The sequence below is a fragment of the Petaurus breviceps genome, unplaced genomic scaffold (genome assembly GCF_028583685.1).
Source record: "Petaurus breviceps papuanus isolate PSGF00001 unplaced genomic scaffold, PetGlider_PUasm1.0 76, whole genome shotgun sequence".
NCBI classification, from domain to species: domain Eukaryota; kingdom Metazoa; phylum Chordata; class Mammalia; order Diprotodontia; family Petauridae; genus Petaurus; species Petaurus breviceps.
Genome location: NW_027186473.1, coordinates 38,590,198 through 38,605,646, shown reverse-complemented (window position 1 = coordinate 38,605,646; position 15,449 = coordinate 38,590,198). Strand labels below are relative to the sequence as shown.

At 38.3% G+C, this 15,449-nt stretch overlaps 1 long non-coding RNA gene and 1 pseudogene across 1 annotated transcript in view; one reads left to right on the top strand and one right to left on the bottom strand.

Annotated features, from left to right (window-relative positions):
- The window catches only part of LOC138174802 (uncharacterized), an 18,435-nt gene extending 6,313 nt beyond the window's left edge, over positions 1-12,122 (bottom strand). The window contains exons 1-3 of the long non-coding RNA XR_011171820.1: positions 12,032-12,122; positions 11,701-11,744; positions 6,454-6,567 (exon numbers count right to left, since the gene is read on the bottom strand). This is a non-coding gene — a long non-coding RNA (uncharacterized lncRNA). The remainder of the gene's footprint in view (positions 1-6,453; positions 6,568-11,700; positions 11,745-12,031) is intronic.
- Positions 2,512-3,421, top strand: LOC138174879 (B box and SPRY domain-containing protein pseudogene; annotated as a pseudogene).
- Positions 12,123-15,449: the final 3,327 nt, after the last annotated feature.

Genomic DNA, 15,449 nt, shown 5'->3' with positions numbered 1-15,449 from the left:
CTATCTATCTATCTATCTATCTATCTATCTATCTATCTATCTATCTACATCTTGCTTGTTCACACTTGTTTTGCATGGTGTCCCCTTTCCCTCTCCCTCTCCCAGGAGACTGTTCACTCCAGGAAAACAAGGACTACTTGATATTTTCTCTTTCTTTATACCTTCATCACTTAAGATGTCTGCAAAATAGCTGATGGTTAATAAGTGCTAGTTAACTGACTAATGGAATCCAGAGGAGCAAGCTCTCCAGCAGCTTCATAATGGGGAATTACATTAAGTGAACATCCTGATGCCTATTCATAGAGGTGTCCCATTCAGGCTGCCATCTTTGCTAGAAGTCTATGGTCCTGTTTTATTTAAATAACTCCTCCCATCCTGACTTTGCTCATCTTTTGTGATCTTTGCCATTTTGATGTGTATGAGATGAGACTTCAAAATTGTTTTGATTTATTATCATTTATTGGTAATTTGGATGATTTTTCACATGGTTGTTAATAACTTGCAATTCTTCTTTTGAGAAATCTTTGTTCATATCCTTTGACTACTTTTGGGAAATTGCTCTTAGTTTTACATATTTGTTTTAGTTGTATATATTACATTGAAATCAGAGCCTTAGCTAATATAAACTTTAGTTGATATATATGTATACATATAGTTGATATAAACATTTTCTCTCAATTAATAGCTTCCCTTCTTATCCTAGTTACTACTATTTTTATTAGGGGCAGTACAATTTTTAACTGCAAAATACTAGAAACAAACTACAAAACAAAATTGGTGAATGATTAGATTATGGCAAATCAATCAATCATTAAATCAAATGCATTTATTAAATGCTCACTATGTTCTAGAAACTGTTTAGATGCTAAGGATGATAGAGAGACAAAAGTTAAACAGTTCTATGCTCAAGGAACTTATATTCTATCATACTGTTGGGGGAGAAAAATAATTATGGAGGTATATATATATATGATATATTTATATATAAATGTATATATACATATATGTGGGTGTGGGGGTATGTATATATGTATGTGTGTATCCATGTATATGTGAAAGAGGATATTTTGTGTGTTGAGACTCTCAGTGATATGTGGGGGGTAAATGGAAATTACAAAAAGGTTCGTGTAAAAAAAGAGGCATTTGGCATTTGAATTGTATTATTAAAGGAAACTGTGGATTTTGAGATTGGTGGGAAAATGTATCTGGTATATCCCAGGAATGGCAGAAAGCTTTTCAAAGGCAAAGACATGGAGATGGGAATGTCTTGTGTGAGAAATAACAGTAAGGTCAATTTAGCTTGACCACAGAGTACCTAAAGGAGAGTCATATATAAATAATGAAACGGTGTAGGGATTAGGTTGCAAAGGAATTTAAATGCCAAGCAAATGTTTTTTTTTTTTTAATTTGATTGTGAGATAAGAGAGAGCTACTAGAATTGATGGAGCAGGGGGTGACATGTTCAGACATGTGCTTTAGGAAAATCATTGTGTGGAGGATGGAGTAGATGGGGGAGAAAATTAAGACAGAAGGATCAATCAGGAGGCCAATGCAATCTCCATGTGGGAAATTAAGAAGACTAGGTTGTTGGCTCAGGGTGTGGACAAATGTGAGAGCTGCTATGGAAGTACAATAACAATAAAACTGACTTTTATATAGTATGTGTCAGGCATTGCACTAAGCACTTTGTAATTGTTATTTTGTTTGATGTTCATAAAAACCCTGGGAAGTGAATATGTTATCCCCATTTTACAGATGAGGAAAATTAAGTGAATTGTCCAGAGTCCCATGGCTAGGAAGTATTTGAGAACTGAAATCTTGTTGATTTCAGGTCCATCCACTACACCACCTAGCTGCCTTAGAATTGATGAGATTGGATATGTGGGGCAAGAGAAAGTAGGGCTTAATATGCAGATCTGAAAGATATCGAAGAACACCAGGCTCAGATTGAATCTGGCCTGCTTACTTTAGCATTACAAATGTTTAGATTCCTTAAGAGTCTGGCCAGTATGTCGAATTTCTAATAAATTTTGTTTTTCTTTGACTGAAAGAAGGCTTGATTCGTTCAGGAAGCACCCAGATATTGCTGTTTCAGTGTCCCAGCACCCCTAAACCTCAAAAGTTGGAGCTGGATTGTGAAGGACTTTGGAGTTTCTATTTTTTTTCCCATTACTTGATTGTAAACTCCTTAAGGGCAAACAGTGTCTTTTACTTTGGGACACACCACAGCACTCATCATAGAAGGTGCCATGCACAGGTCTTGGCAAAAAACTGTGATTGGAAAGAGTTCAAACTTTCTCCCTGAAGTCCTTCAGCATCTTCCAGTCCTCCCTCCTGCTGGGCTCAGGGCCTCCTCCCATCACCTTGACTTGTCAGTAGCTGATAAAGATGCAGGCCCTCACTTCCTTTGTTGGTTGGTATTTCAAAAGAGATCATTGCTCTGAACCAAAGGGATGGATTTCAGTTTGGTGGATGTACCTCAGAGCAGGATAGTGTATCAGTGTGAGACACATGGTGTTAGTCTTGCCTCGGGAAAAAAAAATAAATGCAGCTATCACAGCCAGTGGGAGCCATGAGGTGGTGATCCAGTGGCTGAGTCTGGTGAGGAATGTGTGTGAGAGCAAGAGTAGCAGCTGCTGGAGCAGGTCCAAGCAGAGGAGGAACAAGCCCACCAGAGCATTCTGACCCAAAGGGCCTATTGGACCTCAAGCTAGTGGGCACTCCCACTGATCTTGATCACCACAACCTTATTCAATCAGAGCAGGAGATTTTTGAGAGGACTGAGGAAGCTGAGGGAATCTTGAATCCCCAGGAATTGGAGAAGTTACATTTTAATCAGAAATGTGTGTGAAACCCATTACTGATACAGCTCTGGGCATCAGCTGTTCTCTGCTGGATCTCAGGTACTGAGGACATTCATGTGCATAAGAGGACCATCAGTCTCTTTCTCCAGCTGTCAGAGGCCAGGAAGACCCTTCCCTTCAACCCCAAGAGGTCAAAGGCCTATGCAGATGGCCCAGAATGCTTTGACCATTGGCCCAATGCCCTAGTCTCCACTTCCTTCCATGGTGGGCTTCATGACTGGGTGGTGAATGTAGAAAACATCTGTGCTTATAAGGTGGGAGTATCCTGGAGCCAGCTGCCTCACAAGTATTCTGGCAATGATTCTTGCCTTGGCTACAATGCTTTCTCCTGAGTGTTCTCCCACTATGACCAGGAATTTTGGTTCCTGCACTGTGGCCAGCACCAGCCTTTGGCACTGTTGTTCTGTTAAAACAACACTGAGGTATTGTTGGATTTAGCAGCCAGTGAGCTGGTGTTCTATGAGCCCAACTCGGGTGCCCTCTTGTGTTCCCACCACAGCCAGTTTAAGGGCCCTATCTTTCCTGTCTTTGACCAGAACATCTCCATTGTTCAGTGATGCGCTTCTCTCACAATGCTCAAAGGGTTCCCTCCCCCAGTCCACCCTCAACATCATGGTGCCAGATATCTACATTGTACATGCCCAGTAGCCATCACTGGAGGCAGATAGTGGTGGGAAAGTGGAGCTGAGGTAGGTTTCAAATCTGGGTCCCACCTTTCAGGTACATGGGTGTTGCCACAGGTCTCATTTCCCTAACATCCATTCTCAAAATACCTGATATAGGAAGATAAGAGAGAATGATAAAGGGAAGTAATGGAAAGAAAATTGGACAGGGAGTCAAATGCATAGGTACTAGTCTAAGCTCTGCTACTGACTCATGAGATGTTGAGCAAGTTGTTTGCTTTGTAGATTATCTGATCATTAGCTGAGGTGATCATTAGCTCTCACATTCCATGTAGAGTTCACTAGCAATTACTTTTTCTGGTTCCCCTGGCAGTGACAGCTTGTGACTGCCTGGTATGTGTTTATAACCCCTTTTCTTCTGTTCAGGGACTCTCCAGGGTCCACTCTCTCACCTTCTGGATGCAGGGTGTTCCTCAAACCCCTACATCCTAGGCTCAGTTCAGTAGGTTCTTTGACTGAAGTTCTGTTCCAGTCCTGCCAAGAGCTGGTGGTAGATGTTGGCTTTTCCCTAATCCAACCTGCTATATGTTTTCTACTTCCTCCTGATGCAGCGGTACCCATTTTCTGAGGCAAGGGGTTGGGCACATGAATAAGGATCTTGAGAGGGAAAGGAGAGGAAGTAGGGATGCCTGCTGGCAAGTCAGGGTCCTGAGGAGGTGCCTGCCTGTGGGGAACATTTAAATTATTAAAAGGTTTTGAAAAAAACAACAACAATAACAAGAGAGTAAAGGGCCAATGCAGTAGATATTACATGAAAAAACATGTCAGAGAAGAGAGAGCAGAAGAAACAGAGGAAAAACAGTCAAACTCATAGGAAGAGAATCAGGATAAAATAGTATTATAAAAATCCTTTGAAATGAAAGTGTATCGAGGGGAAGGTAGTAGTAAGATTGGTCAATCTTCCTTCCTGGCATTCTACCTTCTCTGTGTTCTTTTTCACCCTTTCTTGCCCTCTCTCAATAGCACTTATCATGTATTCTGCTTTGTACTATATGTATTTATGGATACATCCTACCTGCCTTACCAGACTGGGGATTGAGAAGATCTGAACTAGAATTTGTGTTAGAGCTATTTAAAGATTGCCTTTAAGCTTCACAAGGACAGGGGATATTTCTTGTTCATCTTCTAGGGCCAAGTACATAGAGCCTTGTACATAAGTTGGTACTCAGTGAATATTGAATTGAATTGTAGAAAACATATTGTTCACTGGAATCAATATGAGTTTCAGTAAGAAATAATATAAATGGAAAACTTTGTTGTAAACAAAGATGTCTTCAGCAATCTCATGTGGAAAGTCATGTTATGCCCAGATATTTTTCACATTTGAAAAACTTATTTTAAAACTTTTATAAATACATTTTATTTTCACATTCTATTTTTTTCCACATGAAAAAGAACCAGGGAGTGAAAAACATACAACCAAATCATAATCAAGATCACCCAATAAAACAATAATCTATAGCAAAGGTGAAAAACACTTTCACTTTCACAAATCATTCACTTCTTTTTACTGATAGCTCATATGTTCATAGGCCATATCTGTTCGCTTTAGCTAGGTAGTACCAAGGTTCTCTCTTGTATTGACCAGAAATTTAGCTTCTATTTATAATATTTTCTTCCTTTTTTAATTTTTTTAACAGCTGACACTGTGTATATTGTTCTTTTAATTCAACTGGTTTTGCGCTGGATCACTTCATGTTTTCCCATATTTTCCTGTAGTCTTCATATTCCTCATTCTTTATAGCTCCAGAATATTCTGTTACATTATTTTCTTTTCCAGTTTATCACAGAATCCCTTCCCTGCCCACCCCATTACCACAGTACTTTGCCTCCTACTTAAATGAAAAAATAGAAACTATGATATGAGCTCTCTTTTTTTAACCTTATCTATGTCTCAAAACCCCTTGACTTCATTTCCTGTTTTCTCCTTCTTTATGCTAAACCTCTGATTAATAGGTGGCCCTTTCACTGGTCAAAGCTAATCCTTCTCCATTTATCATTGATACTATGCCTTCTCATCTTCTTTTGCAGATTGCCCCAACAATCCTCTCATCTCTCAAACCTTTAATGTCTTTCTTTCTGTTAGTGCTTTTCCTGTTTACTATAAACATGCCCAACTCTCTCCCATACTTGCAATAACAACAATACTTGTCCCTACTATCCCCTAAATCTATTTTTTTCCTATATCTCTGCATCCTTGCCCAGCCAGATTCCTAGACAAATCTCTTCTCTTCACGTTTACTTCTCAGTTCTCATTCTTTTAAAATCTAGCCGCTTCCTACCTCTTTACCTGAAATTTTTCTCAACTCTTTCCTTTCAAATCTTTGAAACCTGGCTTCTGACCTTATTCAAATGAAACTTTTCTCAATTTTTATCCTTCTTGGCTTTTTCTGTAGCATTAGACATGATTAATAAATTATTAGAGAAATGAATTTTATTCTTTGTGAGGCAATCAGCGTTAAGTGGCTTTCCCAGGGTCACACAGCTAATAAGCATCAAGTGTTTGAGGTGGGATTTGAACTCGGGCCCTGCTGACTCCAGAGCCAGTGCTCTATCTAATGGGCTGCCTAGCTGCCCCTGAGAAATGAATTTTAGAGAAAAGGTCCTCTCCTACAGTGTAGAATAGAAAACTGAGGCAAGTATTTGGTTAGAAGAAAACAAATACAAAAACAACTTAGGATACTGGAAGATGGTATGATAATATCCCACAGAGCACCACATTAATAAGAAGGTCCAGTTTTTCACCTCTAGTTTCTTGAACTCTTTCAACAATTACCCTTACAAGCTCTGTTGAACATTGAATGGCGGGGGAGGGGAAAGTAGGTTGCTGTTAGTAAAGTGATGGGGTGCAGTCTGCCAGGAGCATCAAAACCCAGCCCACATGATTAGTTTCTAGAGATGCTCACCAAGGTTGTGTGTTCTCTGCATGACTTGGAAATCACCTGTTTTTTACTCTTACTTCCTGAGAACACATTCCATTCCTTTGTCTGCTGTATGTATTATCTCCTTTTCAAGGAAAGCTATTGGGTCAAAGCAGAAAGATTTTTTTTTTTATCTTTGGCAAACTGCAAAATCCTACTGTGTCATTTGGAATCTTAAAATAAAGTAACTTGACATGAATCTTCTTGTGCTACTGTGCTACTCTAAAGGCTTTTACAGCTGGGAAAAACAACAAAAAAAACAAAATGAAACAAACCTGATTTTGAGTTCTTACATCACTGGTCTGGCAAAGAGAGCATTTGTTAAAAGAATGTTACCGAAATGCTATAATAGAAACACTAATTCCATTGTAGCAGCTGCCCCAAATCTGATAGGTAGCTCCAGGCAGATGTAAGTATTTTATTAAATGCAGAAGCAAACTGGGGCAGTTCCCTCAGCAATATGCATTAGCCACAACCTTAGAGACAGAGGTGTGCTTTAGGAGAAGGCCCTGGAGTCTTCTAGGAATTATGTCATTGTAATTCACTAATTTGGTGTGCCTCAGGCTTTGCATGGGTCATAGAGAAATGGTAATGAAGCATAGGGCTATTCATTTAAACACAGAAGTCCCCCAAGAATAATAATAATATGAAAAAGCATTACTAATTCACTGGAAATTGTGTGGTACTTCAGAATTTTTTTTTTCAGTAGGAATGCAAAGTCTTACTATCTGAGTTAAATAAGTTAGATGAGCAATACATTGGAATGAAAATGGGCAAATTGCAGTAAAGGAGACTATTAAAAAGTAAGGTCATTTAAGAGTTTTAATTTAATGGAAGATAAGAAAGTCCAAAGAAGGTTGCTGGGCTGTGTTATTTCTCAAAGTAGTGTTTTCTGCTCATTTTTCTAAGGAAAAGGGGATAGAGGCTGGACCTGTGAAGTCATTAGTCTAGAACGGACAGTGGTATCAAACTCAGATAGAAATGGGGACCACTAAACTTTACATAAAGATGCCATACTGAAGCATGTTGACTTAGAAAAGAAACCACATATTGACATTATCTATATCTTATAGTATTGCTCTTGATTTTATTAAATATTTTCCAATATATTTTCATTGTATTCTGGTATGCTAGGGAATATGTCCATGAAGTCATGTGTTTGAGAGCTGTGGTCTGGTGATCTCCTGAGTGTGAAAATTCATTCTATAAAGGAAGGTCTCTGTGATTTTTGCAACTTATAGCTTTAGTTATATATAGCAATGAGATGATAAGGGGCTTTTTCAGAAGTATATACACAGTGCCACCTGTGGAAATTGAACTGAGAAGTACCTGGTTCAGAGACTAGTTCCCTATTTATTACAGCTTGTTGCCTGTCAGAAATATTTATAAGATTTCCCAAATCCATGATTTTTGCTGACTTGAACATTCTCTCACCTAAGGGACAAATAGTTGTAACCAAGCTACAAAGCCTTTTAATGAGCACTCTATACAAGTTTCCAGCCGTCATTGGGATCATTCCCATTATCTTTGGTTTTATAGGTCCTTGTAATATATCCTGAGAAATATTTAAGCCAAGTTGATAGTGCAAGGCTTGATTATAAGGGGTTGAGGTAGAACTTCATCACAACTAGGGCTATTCCCAAGTAGGGTGCTTCTAAAGCATGGGATCTTAACCCAGGTGGGTTCATCAACTTTTTAAAAAATTGTTAACTTTATTTCAATATAATTGCTCTCCTTTGAATTTCTGTACAGTTTATTTTATATAGCAACAAATTATTTTGAGGAGTTCATAGGTTTCGCTAGCCTCTTGTCATAAAAAAAGGTTAAATCTTCCCTGCTCTAAGGATAACACTATCAAACCGGGAAGGTCTTCAGGCAGACTGAGTGACCACTTGTAGAGTGAGGTTTTTTAAAAAAGTTATTATTGACTTATTTAACATCAGAATAATTCAGCACAGTATCCCCCCCTCAGACAACCATCCCATATAACTAATAGTATTTTAATATAAAAAAGAAAAAGAAGGATGAGGAAAAAATCATTAAAAAAGCATAATTGACAAATACATTGAAAAGAAATTCTTAAAATGTGCAATTTGCAGCTCTTGGGGACCTCTCAACTCTGCAAAGGCTTGGGGGTAGGAGTATCTTCTCATTTCTAGTATTTTGTTAACATTACTTAAGAGTAACTTGGATAAAGCAGAGAACAATCAGAAGAACCCAGGATGGTGAACCTTTGAAATCATGCTATGTAAAGGCTGAGTAAAGGAATTGGGGTTAATTAGCCTGGAAAAGACAAGAGATAGGAAGTATATGATCACTATCTTCAAGTACGTAGAGTTGCTGTTTGGATGAGGGGTTGGAGTTGTGTCCTTTGGTCTCATGGGAAATGGTTAAGATCAATGAGTGCAGAGGCAATTTTAGGCTTTGTTTCAGGAACAATTAAAACACTTTAAGAGTAGGATCAGCTGTTTCAGGAGGTAAAATGTTACCCCTCCCTGGAAGTCCCCAAGCCAAAAAGTCAAAGTAGGTAAACTCTCTTAGGGAAGTTATAATGACTCCTTTGACATGGGTAGTATGTTTATTCAATGGGATCCCTTCCAATTCTGATATTTTCTTATATTCCTGGAAACACCACACAATTGGGGGTTCTTAACCTTGGGTCCATAGACTCCCACAGATATCGTGTTAGAAATCCCAGATCCAGACACTAAAAGTAGTCACCATGGATAAAGGTTACTTGAAGCCCTTCAAATCTATTAGGTTTTCATTAACCCCTTTGAACAAGGGAAACTCAGTGTAAACTGGTTGAAAACAATTTGAATTGCATTTTAAGAATCACATCTTGGTGTACCCAGAAAGTACATAATCACATGAATTTAGATAATTAAAAAATTATATCCTTATTTGCACTGCGCTATAGCTGAAGCATTTCCTTCTATTTAAAAAAAAACATAAAAACCCAACATTATTTACAGAGGATTCACATGCTTTACCCCCCCCCCTCCCACCCCTGTTCTTGATGGTCCTTGGCTCACATCCCACCCTCAATGTTAAAGTTCCTACTTTTGGACATTCCATTGGTTTTGCTAGGAGGCCCTGGAGAATCACAATCAATCCCTGGTCTTGAATACTAATGATTTTCAGATTACTTTAATCATTAGAAGCTCTTTTCAGTGATGGAGTGACTACAATACTATGTTCCCTATTAATTTCCTAATGCCCTGTTATCTCCCACTGTTTTCCTTTCTGGAACTCTTGTCAATCAATAAACCATCCAAGACCACTTATCAAAATAAATCCTTTATCTCATATATTGCTTAGTATACTCCATAGTCAAATTAAATGAAGATTGCCTATCTGTTTACAATATTTGCTCATTGAGTAGGGACAGATACACCCAGGAAACAGATTGTCTTATCCATGTAAATTCTGTTGGATACCATGTGTAGGTGGAGGAAAGGGTAACTGCTCATTCTTAGGTCCTTTTGGGGACTATGTAGCACCTTGTCCTATGTCTGGTGACCCAGTTTTCTTTTACATTGTACATCATCTATTTCAGATTAGCCTAGTCTCTGACATTGCAGGTAAGGGGTATGTAAGAGACAATAACTATAGTTTCCTATACTGGTACAGCTCTTTTTTTCCTGCTTTTTGGAGGGCAATTGGGATTAAGTGACTTGCCTAAGGTCACATGGCTAGATTTTGAGTCAAGTATCTGAGGCTGGATTTGGACTCAGGACCTCCTGACTCCAGGGCCGGTGCTCTACTCAGTGTGCCACCTAGCCACCCCATGAAACAGCTCTTGCTACCATTAGGTCTTGGGGTTGAAGAACTCTTTTAGGAGAATTCCCTAAATAAATTCCATTTTCAAGTTCCAATGACTTCAGGACACTCAGGGGATGGCTTGAAGACAAATCTGGCAAGGGCTGTCCCCCAACCCTAAACTCTATTCCCTATGGTAGACTCTAGATCATGGTAACAGTGTGTCATAGAAAAGAAGTTCCCCGTTTCATCATGTTATGAAGGTGACTCCCGGCTGGTGCCATTCTGTTACTCTGAGTTTAGCAGATCTTTGTTCTCAATTATAGACACAGAGATGATACCTTTGGATATCCAATGTTTCAATACTCCTGCTTCTGGGTATCAATGTCCTAAAGTCTTTAACACTCTTTACCTATATTCTACTTTCACCAACCATGTCAGTCCCTTGGGAGGGGAATTTTGTTTACTTGTTTTTCTTTGTTTGTGTTGGTAATTTAATTTTTTTTCCTCTAGAAAGGGAAAAAGCCCCATCTAAGACACAGATAACGTTTAGAGTTGGTGAAATGTTCATTTATCTTTTATACGTTTTGTTATTATATAGTAAAAAGGAAGTCACAGAACATAATTTTTACATTATCATTTTAAAATACCTTTTTTTTTCAAATAGTGAGCTATATTATTTGAGAGGCGATGTGATAGAGTCAAGAGAGAGTTGGATTTGGAGTTGGGGAGATTTAGGTTCAAATACAGCTCAGATGCAGCTAGTTATATGATCCTTGGCAAGTCATTAAACTTATCTTATCTTTAATTGTTTCTCTTGTTAAGTGGGGAAAACAGTAGCCCTCAAAGGACTATTTAGAGTATCAATTGAGATACTGGCATCTAGCATACTTTGCAAAACTTAACTTATATAAATATCAGTATCATCACATACAGGAATCAGATACATGTCTTGCTTCATAAGATTAATGAAAATGATGACGATGATGATAGCTAACATTTATACTGCACTTATGTGCCAGACACTGTGCCATGCACTTTTTTTATACAACATTATCTCATTTAATTCTCACAACAGTACTGGGAGGAAGACATTATTTCAGATGAGGAAACTGATGCAAACAGAAATTACATACTTTGCCCAGGGTAGCACATCTAGTAATTGTCTGAGGCTAGATTTGAACTCAAGTCTTCCTTCAGCTCTATTCACTGTGCTACCTGGAACCCTGGGAAGCTTCCAGTTCCACTTCCATTTCTGTATGTATATATTTCTGTGTTATGCGTGTGTATGTACACACATCTGGAAAATGAGGTAAGAAGGATCATCTAGCACACACGTTTTTGATTTTTAAAGCTCTTTGAAAAATTGAAGTACATAAAAAGACCATTTAAAGATTTTCTGATTACAAGGAAAATAAAAAAAAATAAAGTGTTTATAGATTTTAGAATGATGTAAATTGTTATACTTACCACAAACTGTACAATCCTTACATAGCATTTTTCAGGTTTTCTGTCTTTAAAAAAAATGACAAAGAAGCCATTATAACCATCATGCCCAATCACAAAACCTAGCCTGATTTAGGGGAATCATTTTCCATTCATCTTATCTTGCATATGTCTTTGTATCCTTCCACATTTTAATCATTTTCTCAACTTAGAGAGAGTTCAGAGGCGAGCTATGAAGATGATTAAAGAGTTGGAAAATGGGACGTTTGAGAGAAAAGTAAGTGTGAATATTGAGTCTGAAGAGCAAGGAACCCTCAAAGCCATGAAGGATTATCAAATGAACATGGTGACTCACTGCTCTTCACATTTCCAAAGGGCAGGATAAGAGAAACTGGGTCTAAATCACAGGATCCAGTTAGATAGAAGAAAGAACTCCCAATATGTGTGGTTCTCAGAAAAGGGAACTGGTAACAGGAAAACTATGAAATCACAGCTGGAAGTCATTTAAAAATGGATAAATTTCCCATCTCTCTTAGCTCATCTGCAGTCTCACAGAAAGGCAGGGATTGAACTAGTGGATATCCACATGAGAATCAAAGGAGATCAAATAAAATAATGTGTTCCAATCTTTGAAATCATAGGTGGCTGTATGAATGAAAGTTACTCTGTTAGCCACATGTTTTAGTCAAATGTTTCCATATTCAGTGAGGCAAAAGTTCCCACCCTCAGTGAGATCATAGAACCACAGAATCACAGAATTTCAGAGTTGGAAGGAATTTGAAAGGTCATTTTAGGGTAAAAGAACTAGAGCTAGAAGTCCATCTACTCTAAACTCCTAATTTTACATTTGAGGAAACTGAGGTCTGACTAGGTAAAGTAACTTGCTCAAACTTACACAGAGGATAAGATGTGGAGGCAGGCCTTGAATCAGTCTTTGTTGATTAATTTGGATTGAATCATTGAATTTGTTGAATTAGTACTTTTTCCATTTCACCATCCTAATCTAACCTATGTCTGACCACAAATTCTGTATAAAACAATATTGAAAAGGAATGATGCAGCCTCTGCTTGAAAAATCACATTCACAATTATACAGTATTTTAAGATCTGCAAAATGCTTTACATCTATTATTACATTAATAAGTCACATCAGCTTGAAAGCTAAGTGGGGCTATTAGAATTGGATGAGGAAACTGAGGCTCACATAAGTATAGAAGTTTCCTCAGATTCATACCACTAGTCAATGTCTGATGTGAGATACAAATATACAGTTCTTCTGACTCTAAGAACAAGGCACTAATCCATGCAGGTTCTCATAAATAACTCCATTATGGGAAAACCTGTTACCTTCTAAGGCAGTCTGCTTCACCTTTGGGTGGTTCTAATTGCTAGGTAGTTTTTTCATCTAATCAAGTCTAAATTGATCTTTCTATAGCTTTTATCTTTTTCTCCTAGTTCTCTGTCCACAGAGGTCAAGTCCAACAAGTCCATATCTCTCCCACATAATAGTACTTCAAATGAGTGAAATCAACTACTAATCTCTGTTAAATATTTTCTTCCCCAGCCTAAATACCTCAGGTTTCTTTATATTCTCACATGGTTTAAACACTGGTTGTCCTTCTCTGGATACTCTCCAACTTAATCTTTATTTGTTAATTGGTTCAGACCTGTAATTTCATTCTATCGCTGTCTTTGCTAAAATGTGGTCCCCACAATAGGATGTAAAAATGCTGTCCGTGGCAAAGGGAAAAAATAGATCATACCGTACTATTCTGTTAGAAATTAAGTTAACATATCCCATCTGTACTCCCTACAAATAAGTAAAGATAATTTCACAAGAAATACTACATGTTAATTAATAATTCACTTATGCTAGAATTCCATTTACTATACTGTTTCTTGTCTTTAAGTTTGACTAGTACCTAAACAGTGCCTTATAATTCACTCATCCAGCCACAACTCTTTATGAACCTTCTACATTCATAGCATTGTGATCCATATCAGGGGATTAGAGGGGCTACAAAGATGAATTCCTGCCCTCATGGAGCATAGGGGATATGCAGATATATAACGTATACAATAATTATAGTGCAGACACATACAGTATAGGTAGAGCAATGAATTTGTTCAAATATTCTGGAAAGCATTTTTATTTATACAAAGAGGCTGTTGAAAATAGCCAAGCTAGGGATAAACCCAAGGAGGTGAGTGGCAAACATAAAGGTCCCATACATACCGACATGTTTATACCGACAAAGATATGGAAACATAGATGCTCACTTATTGGGAAATGGGCATGCATTGTGGCACATGACAGCAATGTAACATTATTGTGCATTAAGACATGGTGAATTCAGAGAAAATGGGGGCAAATTTTTTATGAAAGCAAGTATGTAAAACAAGTAAAAGACTATACAGAATTACTAAAACAATGTAAATGGAAAACACAGTAACAATGACATGACCACCACCAAAATAATTAAAACTGAATATTGAAAAATTATACAGGGGGTGGAGCCAAGATGGCAGAGTAGAAACAGGACTTCTGCAGGGCTCCTACTTCCACCTCCTCCAATACATGACTCAAAACAAAGTTTAGAACCACAGAACCCACAAAGTGACAGAGCAAAAAAATAACCTCCTGCTAAAGATAGCCCAGCAGGCCAGCAAAAAGGGGCCATCACAGCACTCTGGGAGCCTAGCCTAGCCTAGACCCAACCCCGAGTCCGAGGTTTTAGCCTCAGGGCAGCCACGACCAGCCCCGGCTGGAGGAACTTCAGGAAAGTGGATCACCAGCAGCTGTAGTTATTTCCAGAATTATCAACCCATAAATGCCAAAGATGAAGTGAGAGGTCAGTGGACTTTGGGAATAGGGAGTCCGGGAGTGCAGTCTAGCCTCTGCCCCAGAATGGAGAAGTGGCTGAGGTGCGGCAGCTGCCACTGCATGGTGACTTCAGAGCTCCTAGCCTACAGATTGTAGGGGGACCAAGCAACCAGTCTGAGGGGTAATCCCTCTTGCCTGAACCTGCTTGGATCTAGATCACCGTTTAGGGTGAAGATCATGGGGTACATGATCAGTGAGCCAGAGTGTGTGGAGGTTTCAGAGAGGGCAGCAAACTAAAACCTTCGGCAGCTGAGAAAAGCTCAGTGATTTGAGACAAAGCTCTCCTGTCTGGAATCAAAGTTCTACTGTGGCAAAAATCTCAAAAGTCAAGTAATTGAGTGACAACATGAGCAAGCAAAGGAAGCAAAGCAAGCTCAGCACTCTGACTTTAGACTCCTATTTGGGGGCAAAAAGGATCAAAGCATGGAACAGGAGGAAGACAAAGAAGTCAAAACTCCTGCACCAAAAGCTTCCAAAAAAATATGAATGGGTTACAGGCCATAGAAGAGCTTAAGAAGGATTTTGAAAACCAGATAAGAGAAGGGATGAAAAATTTGGAAGAGAAATGAGAATGATGCAAGAAAATAATGAAAAGAGTCAACAACCTGACTGAAGAAAATAACACCTTAAAAAATATACTAACTCAAATGGCAAAAGAGGCTCAAAAAGCCCATGAGGAAAAGAATGCCTTTAAAAAGCCAAATTTGCCAGATGGAAAAAGAATCTCAAAAGTTCACTTAAGAGAATCATTGCTTCAGAATTACATTGGAGCAAATGGAAGCTAGTGACTTTATGAGAAATCAAGATACTATTAACAGATCCAAAAAAATGAAAAAAAAATAGAAGGCAATGTGAAATATCTGATTGGAAAAACCACTGACCTGAAAAA